This window comes from Tachyglossus aculeatus, chromosome 17 (genome assembly GCF_015852505.1).
Source record: "Tachyglossus aculeatus isolate mTacAcu1 chromosome 17, mTacAcu1.pri, whole genome shotgun sequence".
In the NCBI taxonomy this organism is placed as follows: Eukaryota; Metazoa; Chordata; class Mammalia; order Monotremata; family Tachyglossidae; genus Tachyglossus; species Tachyglossus aculeatus.
This window is the reverse complement of record NC_052082.1, coordinates 11,347,293-11,359,438: the sequence shown is the minus strand read 5'-3', so window position 1 is coordinate 11,359,438 and position 12,146 is coordinate 11,347,293. Positions and strand designations below refer to the sequence as shown.

General features: G+C 44.7%; 1 protein-coding gene across 1 annotated transcript in view; it reads left to right on the top strand.

The window, feature by feature from the left end:
- BMP3 (bone morphogenetic protein 3) overlaps window positions 1-12,146 on the top strand; it is a 33,536-nt gene that overhangs the window by 2,178 nt on the left and 19,212 nt on the right. The window lies entirely within an intron of this gene.

The following is a 12,146-nucleotide window of genomic DNA, read 5'->3' as shown; positions in this document are numbered from 1 at the left end:
TGAAGACTGGGAGCCCCCCGTGGGACAACCTGATCACCTCGTAACCTCCCCAGCGCATAGTAACTGCTTAATAAATGCCATTATTACTATTATTATTATTAGTCTCCTCTTCAGTTCCCTTATCTGTAAAATGGGGATGAAGGCTGTGAGCCCCCCGTGGGACAGCCTGATCACCTTGTAACCTCCCCAGCACATAGTAACTGCTTAATAAATGCCATTACTATTATTAGTATTAGTCTCCGCTTCACTTCCCTCATTTGTAAAATGAGGATGAAGACTGGGAGACCCCCGTGGAACAGCCTGATCACCTTGTAACCTCCCCAACGCATAGTAACTGCTTAATAAATGCCATTATTAGTAGTAGTATTACTATTAGTCTCCATGGGGATGAAGACTGGGAGCCCCCCGTGGGACAACCTGATCACCTTGTAACCTCCCCAGCGCATAGTAACTGCTTAATAAATGCCATTATTCGTATTAGTATTAGTCTCCGCTTCACTTCCCTCATCTGTAAAATGGGGATGAAGACTGGGAGCCCCCCGTGGGACAGCCTGATCACCTTGTATCCCTCCCAGTGCTTAGAACAGTGCTTTGCACATAGTAAGCACTTAATAAATGCTATCATTATTATATAGAGACCGTCCCTACCCATCAACGGGCTCCCAGTCTAGAAGCGGGAGACAAACAAAACAAAACAGGTAGACAGGTGTCAAAATCGTCAGAACAAATAGAATTAAAGCTAGAGGCACATCATTAACAAAATAAATAGAATAGTAAATATGTACAAGCAAAATAAATAGAGTAATAAATTGTCAGCTGTGTGACTTGGGGCAAGTCACTTAACTTCCGCTATGCCTCAGTTGCATCATCTGGAAAATGGGGATTGACCGTGAGCCCCCCGTGGGACAACCTGATCACCTTGTAACCTCTTCAGCGCTTAGAACAGTGCTTGGCACATAGTAAGCGCTTAATAATAATAATGATGATGGTATTTGTTAAGCGCTTACTATGTGCCAAGCACTGTTCTAAGCACTGGAATAAATGCCATCATTATTAAATACCACAATTATTATTATTACTTCGCCCTACCTTTCCTACCTAAAATTCTCGTCCTCTTCATAGCCACTGGGCTACAGTACTCTCCCCAGACTCGAAGACCTCCTGGAAGGTCCGCCTCCTCCAGGGAGCCTTCCCTGGTTACTTCCCAACACCCCAAAAGCTTATCATTCACTCATTCATTCAGTCGTATTTACTGAGCGCTTACTGTGTGCAGAGCACTGGACTAAGTGCTTGGGAAGCACTTATTATTATTATTATTAGTCTCCACTTCAGTTCCCTTATCTGTAAAATGGGGATGAAGGCTGCGAGCCCCCCGTGGGACAGCCTGATCAACCTGTAACCTCCCCAGCGCATAGTAACTGCTTTGCTCTGCACATAGTAAGCACTCAATAAATACGATTGATGATGAAGTTGGCAACTACCCAACACAGTCTAGAAGGGGGAGACAGGCAACAAAACATGTGGACGGGTGTCAAGTTGTCAGAATAAATAGAAGTAAAGCAAGATGCACATCATTAACAAAATAAATAGTAAATATGGACAAGTTCATTCATTCATTCAATCGTATTTATTGAGCGCTTACTGTGTGCAGAGCACTGGACTAAGCACTTGGGAAGTACAAGTTGGCAACAAGTCAAATAAATGGAGTAATAAATCTGTCCAAACAGATATACAGGTGCTGTGGGGAGGGGAAGGAGGTAGGGCGGGGGAATGGGAAGGAAGGAGAGGAAAAAGGGGGTTCAGTCTGGGAAGGCCTCCTGGAGGAGGTGAGCTCTCAGTCCCCTCAACCCCCTTAGTATCTGAGTCAGCCACAGGTTGGCAGAATCTCTATCAATCCATAAACGCTACTAGGAGCCCGCCTGTTAATTCTGTTGTATGTTGCCAACTTGTACTTCCCAAGCGCTTAGTACAGTGCTCTGCACGCAGTAAGTGCTCAATAAATACGATTGATTGATTGATTGATTGAATTGTACTCTCCCAAGTGCTTACCAAAGTGTCCTACGCATAGTATTATTATTATTATTAAGTGCCGCCGAGTCGGTTCCGATTCATAGCGACTCCATTAGTACAGTGTTCTGCACACAGTAAGCGCTCAGTAAATACTATTGAATGAATGAATGGATATACTTTCTCCAGAACGTCCTGTCCTCCGCCATAATCCACACCTTTTCCAATGTTTCTTCCCTTCTCGTTGTTATGGTCTCTATCCATCTAGCTGTCGGTCTGCCTCTTCCGCATTTTCCCTGGAGCGTGGCTCAGTGGAAAGAGCCCGGGCTTTGGAGTCAGAGGTCATGGGTTCAGATCCCGGCTCCGCCAATTGTCTGCTGTGTGACTTTGGGCAAGTCGCTTCACTTCTCTGTGCCTCAGTTACCTCATCTATAAAATGGGGATGAAGACTGTGAGCCCCCCCGTGGGACAACTTGATCACCTTGTAACCTCCCCAGCGCTTAGAACAGTGCTTTGCACATAGTAAGCGCTTAGTAAATGCCATTATTATTATTATTATTCCTAGCATTAGTGTCTTCTCCAGAGACTTAGCCCTCCTGATTACGTGTCCTACATTCATTCATTCATTCAATCAATTGTATTTATTGAGCGCTTACTGTGTGCAGAGCACTGTACTAAGCGCTTGGGAAGTCCAAGTCGGCAACATATAGAGACGGTCCCTACCCGACAACGGCCTCCCAGTCTAGAAGGGGAGACAGACAAAAAATCAATCAGTCAATCAATCAATCGTATTTATTGAGCGCTTACTATGTGCAGAGCACTGTACTAAGCACTTGGGAAGTACAAATTGGCATCACATAGAGACAGTCCCTACCCAACAGTGGGCTCACAGTCTAAAAGACAAAACAGGTAGACAGGCACTCAATAAATACCATTTTTTGATGGATGGATTTACCCTTTTATTCATCTATTTTATTCTACCACACACCTGCTACTTCATTCAATCATTCAATCGTATTTATCGAGTGCTTACTGTGTGCAGAGCACTGCACTAAGCGCTTGGGGAGTACAAGTTGGCAACATATAAAGACGGTCCCTACCCAACAGCGGGCTCACAGGCTAGAAGACTCCCCGAGGGCAGGGACTGTGTCTTATAATAATAAAAATGATGGTATTTGTTAAGCGCTTACTATGTCAAAAGCACTGTTCTAAGTGCTGGGGAAGTTACAAGGTGATCACGTTGTCCCACGGGGGGCTCACAGTTTTAATCCCCATTTTACAGATGAGGTAACTGAGGCACAGCTGACTTGCCCAAAGTCACACTGCTGACAGTTGGTGGAGCCGGGATTTGAACCCATGACCTCTGACTCCAAAGCCCGGGCTCTTTCCACTGAGCCACGCTGCTTCTACTTCTGAGATACTTTGCCAAGCACAGCAGCAAGGTCAATATTCCCCCAAAATGTGGCCAAAAGCCCTCTCATCGGCTGATGATAATAATAATAATAATAATAATAATAATAATAATAATAATAATGGTATTTGTTAAGCGCTTACTATGTGCCAAGCACTGTTCTAAGCGCTGGGGTAGGTACAAGGTAATCACGTTGTCCCACGTGGGGCTCACAGTCTTAATCCCCATTTTACAGATAAGGTAACTGAGGCACAGAGAAGATAAGTGACTTGCCCAAGGTCATACGGCTGATCTGGCAGCTGCACTTTGATTTCTACAAGGTCACTACACTTCTCTGTGTCTCATCTGTAAAATGGGGGTGAAGACCGTGACCCCCGGGAGGACAACCCGATCACCTTGTAACCTCCCCAGCACTTAGAACAGTGCTTTGCACATAGTAAGCGCTTAATAAATACCATTATTATTATTATTATTATTATTATTATTATTATTATTATTATTATTATTAAATAAAGTTGTCATGCCATTCCCCTCTGGTTGTCCCCAACTGACAACCACGTAAACCCATCTCCTCGGCAGCATCCCCACCCTGCCTTTTTTATGATAGCCGTTAAGCATTTACTATGTGCCAGGCACTGTACTAAGCGCTGGGTAGCTACAAGCTAATCAGTTTGGACACAGCCCCCGCCCCACATAGGGTTCACGATCTTAATCCCCGTTTTATAGATGAAGGAATTGAGGCACAGAGAAGTGAAGTGCTTAGTGCAGTGCTCTGCACACAGTAAGCGCTCAATAAATACGACCGAATGACTGAAGTGACTTGCCCAAGGTCATACAGCAGACCTTCCCCACAGCACCTGTATATATGTATATATGTTTGTACATATTTATTCTATTTATTTTATTTTGTTAATCAATCAATCGTATTGATTGAGCGCTGTGTGCAGAGCACTGGACTAAGCGCTTGGGAAGTCCAAGTTGGCAACATATAGAGACAGTCAATCAATCAATCAATCAATCGTATTTATTGAGCGCTTACTGTGTGCAGAGCACTGTACTAAGCGCTTGAGAAGTCCAAGTTGGCAACATATAGAGACGGTCCCTACCCAACAGTGGGCTCACAGTCTAAAAGGGGGAGGCAGAGAACAAAACCAAACATACTAACAAAATAAAATAAATAGATATGTACAAGTGAAATAAATAAATACAGTAATAAATATGTACAAACATATATGCATATAATATGGTTGGTTTTATTCTCTGTCTCCCCCTTCTAGACTGTGAGCCCACTGGTGGGTAGGGACCGTCTCTATGTGTTGGCAACTTGGACTTCCGAAGCGCTTAGTCCAGTGCTCTGCGCACAGTAAGCGCTCAATAAATACGATTGATTGATTAATTGATTGATTGATTGAACTGGAATTAGAACCCAGGTCCTTCTGAATCCCAGGCTTGTGCGCTCTCCATTTAGGACACGCTGCTTCTCACTGAACTGGGCCCAGGAGCCTGGGTGTGGAGGCTACCTGTGGGCTTACCTGCCGGCAGGTGATCAGTCCGCTGGGGTCCTGAGGACTCGTGGGCGGCTTGGGAAGCCCAGACCGGCCAGCTTCTAGACCGTAAGCACGTTGTGGGCAGGGAATGTGTCTGTTTTTATTGTTATTATTATTATTATTATTATTAAGAATAATAATAATAATAATGACATTTATTAAGCGCTTACTATGTGCAAAGCACTGTTCTAAGCGCCGGGGAGGTTACAATAATAATAATAATAATAATGATGGCATTTATTAAGCGCTTACTATGTGCAAAGCACCGTTCTAAGCGCCGGGGAGGTTACAATAATAATAATAATAATAATGATGGCATTTATTAAGCACTTACTATGTGCAAAGCACCGTTCTAAGCGCTGGGGAGGTTACAATAATAATAATAATAATAATGGCATTTATTAAGTGCTTACTATGTGCAAAGCACCGTTCTAAGCGCCGGGGAGGTTACAATAATAATAATAATAATGATGGCATTTATTAATCGCTTACTATGTGCAAAGCACCGTTCTAAGCGCCAGGGAGGTTACAATAATAATAATAATAATGATGGCATTTATTAAGCACTTACTATGTGCAAAGCACCGTTCTAAGCGCCGGGGAGGTTACAATAATAGTAATAATAATAATGGCATTTATTAAGCACTTACTATGTGCAAAGCACCGTTCTAAGCGCTGGAGAGGTCACAAGGTGATCAGGTTGTCCCACGGGGGGCTCACAGTCTTCATCCCCATTTTCCAGATGAGGGAACGGAGGCCCAGAGAAGTGAAGTGGCTTGCCCAAAGTTCCACAGCTGAAAAGTGGAGGTCGGGATTTGAACCCGTGACCCCTGACTCCAAATCCCGGGCTCTTTAAAAATAATAATAATAATTTTGGTATTTGTTAAGCGCTTACTATGTGCAAGGCACTGTTCTAAGTGCTGGGGAGGTTACAATAATAATAATAATTATAATAATGATGGCCTTTATTAAGCACTTACTATGTGCAAAGCACCGTTCCAAGTGCTGGAGAGGTCACAAGGTGATCAGGTTGTCCCACGGGGGGCTCACAGTCTTCATCCCCATTTTCCAGATGAGGGAACGGAGGCCCAGAGAAGTGAAGTGGCTTGCCCAAAGTCCCACAGCTGAAAAGTGGCGGTAGGGATTTGAACCCATGACCTCTGACTCCAAAGCCCGGGCTCTTTAATAATAATAATAATAATTTTGGTATTTGTTAAGCGCTTACTATGTGCAAAGCATTGTTCTAAGCGCCGGGGAGGTCACAGGGTGATCAGGTTGTCCCACTTGGGCCTCACAGTCTTCATCCCCTTTTTCCAGATGAGGGAACGGAGGCCCAGAGAAGTGACGTGACTTGCCCAAAGTCCCACAGCTGAAAAGTGGCGGAGTTGGGCTTTGAACCCATGACCTCTGACTCCAAAGCCCAGGCTCTTTAATAATAATAATAATTTTGGTATTTGTTAAGCGCTTACTATGTGCAAAGCACTGTTCTAAGCACTGGGGAGGTTACAATAATAATAATAATAATAATAATGGCATTTATTAAGCGCTTACTATGTGCAAAGCACCGTTCCAGGTGCTGGGGAGGTCACAAGGTGATCAGGTTGTCCCACTTGAGCCTCACAGTCTTCATCCCCATTTTCCAGATGAGGTAACTGAGGCCCAGAGAAGTGAAGTGACTTGCCCAAAGTCCCACAGCTGAAAAGTGGCAGAGCGGGATTTGAACCCATGACCTCTGACTCCAAAGCCTGGGCTCTTTAATAATAATAATAATTTTGGTATTTGTTAAGCGCTTACTATGTGCCAAGCACTGTTCTAAGTGCTGGGGAAGATACAAGGTGATCAGGTTGCCCCATGTGGGGCTCACAATATTAATTCCCATATGACAGATGAGGTAACTGAGGCCCAGAGAAGTGAAGTGACTTGCCCAAAGTCACACAGCTGACAAGCAGCGGAGCCGGAACTTGAACCCATGACCTCTGACTCCGAAGCCCGGGCTCTTTCCACTGAAGCCACACTGCTGCTGCTTCTTCTTGTACTGCACTCTCCCAAAGGCTTAGTACAGTGCTGTGCACACAGTAAGCACTCAATTAAAGATGATTGACTAAATTAAAGTAACAAAACCTCAGCTCCAAAACCAGGTCTCTGAACCCTAAGAGTTCTGGATGGAGATGCTCTCATTCATTCATTCATTCAATCGTATTTATTGAGTACTTACTGTGTGCAGGGCACTGTACTAAGCGCTTGGGAAGTACAAGTCGGCAACATATAGAGACGGTCCCTACCCAATAACAGGCTCACAGTCTAGAAGGGGGAGACAGACAACAAAACAAAACATGTGGAAAGGTGTCAAGTCGTCAGAACAAATAGAATTAAAGCTATAGGCACATCATTAACAAAATAATAATAATAATAATAATGGCATTTATTAAGCGCTTACTATATGCCAAGCACTGTTCATTATTAAATCGTATTTCATAATGTTCTAAGAGCTGGGGAGGTACAAGGTGATCAGGTTGTTCATTCATTCATTCAATTGTATTTATTGAGCACTTACTGTGTGCAGAGCACTGTACTAAGCGCTTGGGAAGTACAAGTTGGCAACAAGTTGTCCCATGTGGGGCTCCCAGTCTTCATCCCCATTTTACAGATGAGGTCACTGAGGCGCAGAGAATAATAATAATGATGGTATTTGTTAGGCACTTACTATGTGCAAAGCACTGTTCTAAGCACTTGGGTGATACAAACTAATCAGGTTGTCCCACGTGGGGCTCCCAGTCTTCATCCCCATTTTACAGATGAGGTCACTGAGGCGCAGAGAATAATAATAATGATGGTATTTGTTAAGCGCTTACTATGTGCAAAGCACTGTTCTAAGCGCTTGGGTGATACAAAGTAATCAGGTTGTCCCACGTGGGGCTCCCAGTCTGCATCCCCATTTTACAGATGAGGTCACTGAGGCGCAGAGAATAATAATAATGATGGTATTTGTTAGGCGCTTACTATGTGCAAAGCACTGTTCTAAGCGCTTGGGTGATACAAAGTAATCAGGTTGTCCCACGTGGGGCTCCCAGTCTTCATCCCCATTTTACAGATGAGGTCACAGGCGCAGAGAATAATAATAATGATGGTGTTTGTTAGGCGCTTACTATGTGCAAAGCACTGTTCTAAGCGCTTGGGTAATACAAAGTAATCAGGTTTTCCCACGTGGGGCTCCCAGTCTTCATCCCCATTTTACAGATGAGGGAACTGAGGCGCAGAGAAGTGACGTGACTGGCCCAAAGTCCCCCAGCTGCCGGAATTGGAACCCGTGACCTCTGACTCCGAGGCCCGGGCTCTTTCCACCGAGCCGTGCTGCTTCTCTAGTAAATGGTAGAATTAGAATCGTAAATATGTACAAGTCAAATAAATAGGGTAATAAATCTGGACGAACGTCTATACAGGTGCTGTGGGAAGGGGAAGGAGGTAGGGCGGGGGGAATGGGGAGGAGGAGAGGGAAAAGGGGGTCAGGGTGGGAAGGCCTCCTGGAGGAGGTGAGCGCTCAGTAGGGATTTGAAGGGAGGAAGAGAGCCAGCTTGGCGGATGTGTGGAGGGACGGCATTCCGGGCCAGGGGGACGATGTCTCCTCATGGGAGACGGGAAAAGAGGGAAGGAGGAAAAGAGACAGGGAAGAGGAGGAGGATTGCACTGCAGGGCAGGTGCAGTGATGCAGTACTCCAGGGACAACTTGGGATTCCCGGGAGAAACCCGCCACCCTGCCACTGCAAGACTTCCCTTCTTCCGCAAATCCAACCCCAGGGCCCCCTTGGGAACAATACTAATAATAATTGTTAAGTGTGTACTCTGTGTGTACCAGATGGGGCTCACAATCTTAATCCCCCTTTCATAGATGAAGAAACTGAGGCCCGGAGAAGTGAAGTGACTCGCCCAAGGTCACACAGCAAACAAGCGGCAGGGTCGGAATTAGAACTCAGGTCCTTCTGACTGCGAGGCCCGTGCCCTAGCACTCTCTGATCAAGTGGCTCACTGGAAAGAGCCCGGGTTTGGGAGTCAGAGGTCGTGGGTTCTAATCCCGGCTCTGCCACTTGTCAGCTGGGTGACTTTGGGCGAGTCACTTCACTTCTCTGTGCCCCAGTTAACTCATCTGTAAAATGGGGATTAAGACTGTGAGCCCCATGTGGGACAACCTGATCACCTTGTAGCCTCCCCCGGCGCTTAGAACAGTGCTTTGCACCTAGTAAGCGCTTAATAAAAGCCATTATTATTATCTCTGCACACAGTAAGCACTCAATAAATACGATTGAATGAATGAATGAATTATCATTATTATAAGAGTTTTGGTTATGGCTCCAGGCCTCTAAGGCAGTAAACTCGGGATGGGCAGGGACCATTTCGGCCAATTCTGCTGTATTATACTCTCCCAAGCGCTTCGTCCAGTCCACGAGAAGCAGCGTGGCTCAGTGGAAAGAGCCCGGGCTTTGGAGCCAGAGGTCATGGGTTCAAATCCCGCCTCTGCCAATTGTCAGCCGTGTGACTTTGGGCAAGTCACTTCACTTCTCTGGGCCTCAGTTCCCTCATCTGGAAAACAGGGATGAAGACTGGGAGCCCCCCGGGATAACCTGATCACCTTGTAACCTCCCCAGCACTTAGAACAGCGCTTTGCACATAGTAAGTGCTTAATAAATGCCATCATTATTCTGATTATTATTATTGGTCGATTGATTGAGCTGAAGGGTGGAATCTGTTCATTCCCTAGCAGCTTCACCCTTTCTCCTCTCACGTCCTGGCATCTTTCCGGCTCCTGGGAGACTAAAGGCTGGGGGTTTGGCCTGTAGTTTTTGAGGAGGATTATCCAGGTCGTTGGGATGGGGATGGAGAGACAGAGGAAGATAACCACGGTGCTGAGTTCTGAACCTCCTTGTCTTTGGCCTGAGGCCGAGCCTGCAGAACTGAAAGAGAACAGCTCCATCCTCTGGTCATCTCATTTTGGAGATTTTAATTCACTCACAATAATAATAACAATGATAATAATAATAATGATGGCATTTATTAGCGATTACTATGGGCAAAGCACTGTTCTAAGCAGTGGGGAGGTTGCAAGGTGATCAGGTTGTCCCACGGGGGGCTCACAGTCTTCATCCCCATTTGACAGATAACTGAGGCCCAGAGAAGTGAAGTGACTCATTCATTCATTCATTCAATCGCATTTATTGAGCGCTTACTGTGTGCAGAGCGCTGTACTAAGCGCTTGGGAAGTCCAAGTCGGCAACATCTAGAGACGGTCCCTACCCAACAGCGGGCTCACAGTCGAGAAGGGGGAGACAGACAACAAAACAAAACATACTAACAAAATAAAATAAATAGAATATGTACAAATAAAATTAATAGAGTAATAAATACATACAAACATATATACATATATACAGGTGCTTTGGGGAGGGGAAGGAGGGGGAAGGAGGGGGAGAGGAAGGAGGGGGCTCAGTCTGGGAAGGCCTGCTGGAGGCCTTCATTCATTCAATCATTGAATTCATTCAATCATTCAATCCATTCATTCATGCAATCGTATTTATTGAGCGCTTACTGTTCATTCATTCAATCGTATTTATTGAGCACTTACTGTGTGCAGAGCACTGTACTACGTGCTTGGGAAGTCCAAGTCGGCCACACATAGAGACGGTCCCTACCCAACAGCGGGCTCACAGTCTAGAAGGGGGAGACGACAGACAGCAAAACATACTAACAAAATAAAATAAATAGAATAAATATGTACAAATAAAATTAATAGAGTAATAAATACATACAAACATATATACAGGTGCTTTGGGGAGGGGAAGGAGGGGGCTCAGTCTGGGAAGGCCTCCTGGAGGCCTTCATTCATTCAATCATTGAATTCATTCAATCATTCAATCCATTCATTCATGCAATCGTATTTATTGAGCGCTTAGTTAATTCATTCAATCGTATTTATTGAGCGCTTACTGTGTGCACAGAACTGTACTAAGCGCTTGGGAAGTCCAAGTCGGCAACACATAGAGATGGTCCCTACCCAACAGTGGGCTCACAGTCTAGAAGGGGGAGACGACAGACAACAAAACACACTAACAAAATAAAATAAATATGTACAAATAAAATTAATGAGTAATAAATACATACAAACATATATACAGGTGCGATGGGGAGGGGAAGGAGGGGGCTCAGTCTGGGAAGGCCTGCTGGAGGCCTTCATTCATTCAATCATTGAATTCATTCAATCATTCAATCCATTCATTCATGCAATCGTATTTATTGAGCGCTTACTGTGCATTCATTCAATCGTATTTATTGAGCGCTTACTGTGTGCAGAGCACTGTACTAAGCGCTTGGGAAGTCCCAGTCGGCAACACATAGAGACGGTCCCTACCCAACAGCGGACTCACAGTCTAGAAGGGGGAGACGACAGACAGCAAAACATACTAACAAAATAAAATAAATATGTACAAATAAAATTAATAGAGTAATAAATACATACAAACATATACACAGGTGCGATGGGGAGAGGAAAGAGGGGGCTCAGCCTGGGAAGGCCTGCTGGAGGCCTTCATTCATTCAATCATTGAATTCATTCAATCATTCAATCCATTCATTCATGCAATCGTATTTATTGAGCGCTTACTGTTCATTCATTCAATCGTATTTATTGAGCGCTTACTGTGTGCACAGAACTGTACTAAGCGCTTGGGAAGTCCCAGTCGGCAACACATAGAGACGGTCCCTACCCAACAGCGGACTCACAGTCTAGAAGGGGGAGACGACAGACAGCAAAACATACTAACAAAATAAAAGAAATATGTACAAATAAAATTAATAGAGTAATAAATACATACAAACATATACACAGGTGCGATGGGGAGAGGAAAGAGGGGGCTCAGCCTGGGAAGGCCTGCTGGAGGCCTTCATTCATTCAATCATTGAATTCATTCAATCATTCAATCCATTCATTCATGGAATCGTATTTATTGAGCGCTTACTGTGCATTCATTCATTCAATCGTATTTATTGAGCGCTTACTGTGCGCAGAGCACTGTACTAAGCGCTTGGGAAGTCCAAGTCGGCAACACATAGAGACAGTCCCTACCCAACAGCGGACTCACAGTCTAGAAGGGGGAGACGACAGACAGCAAAACATACTAACAAAATAAAAGAAA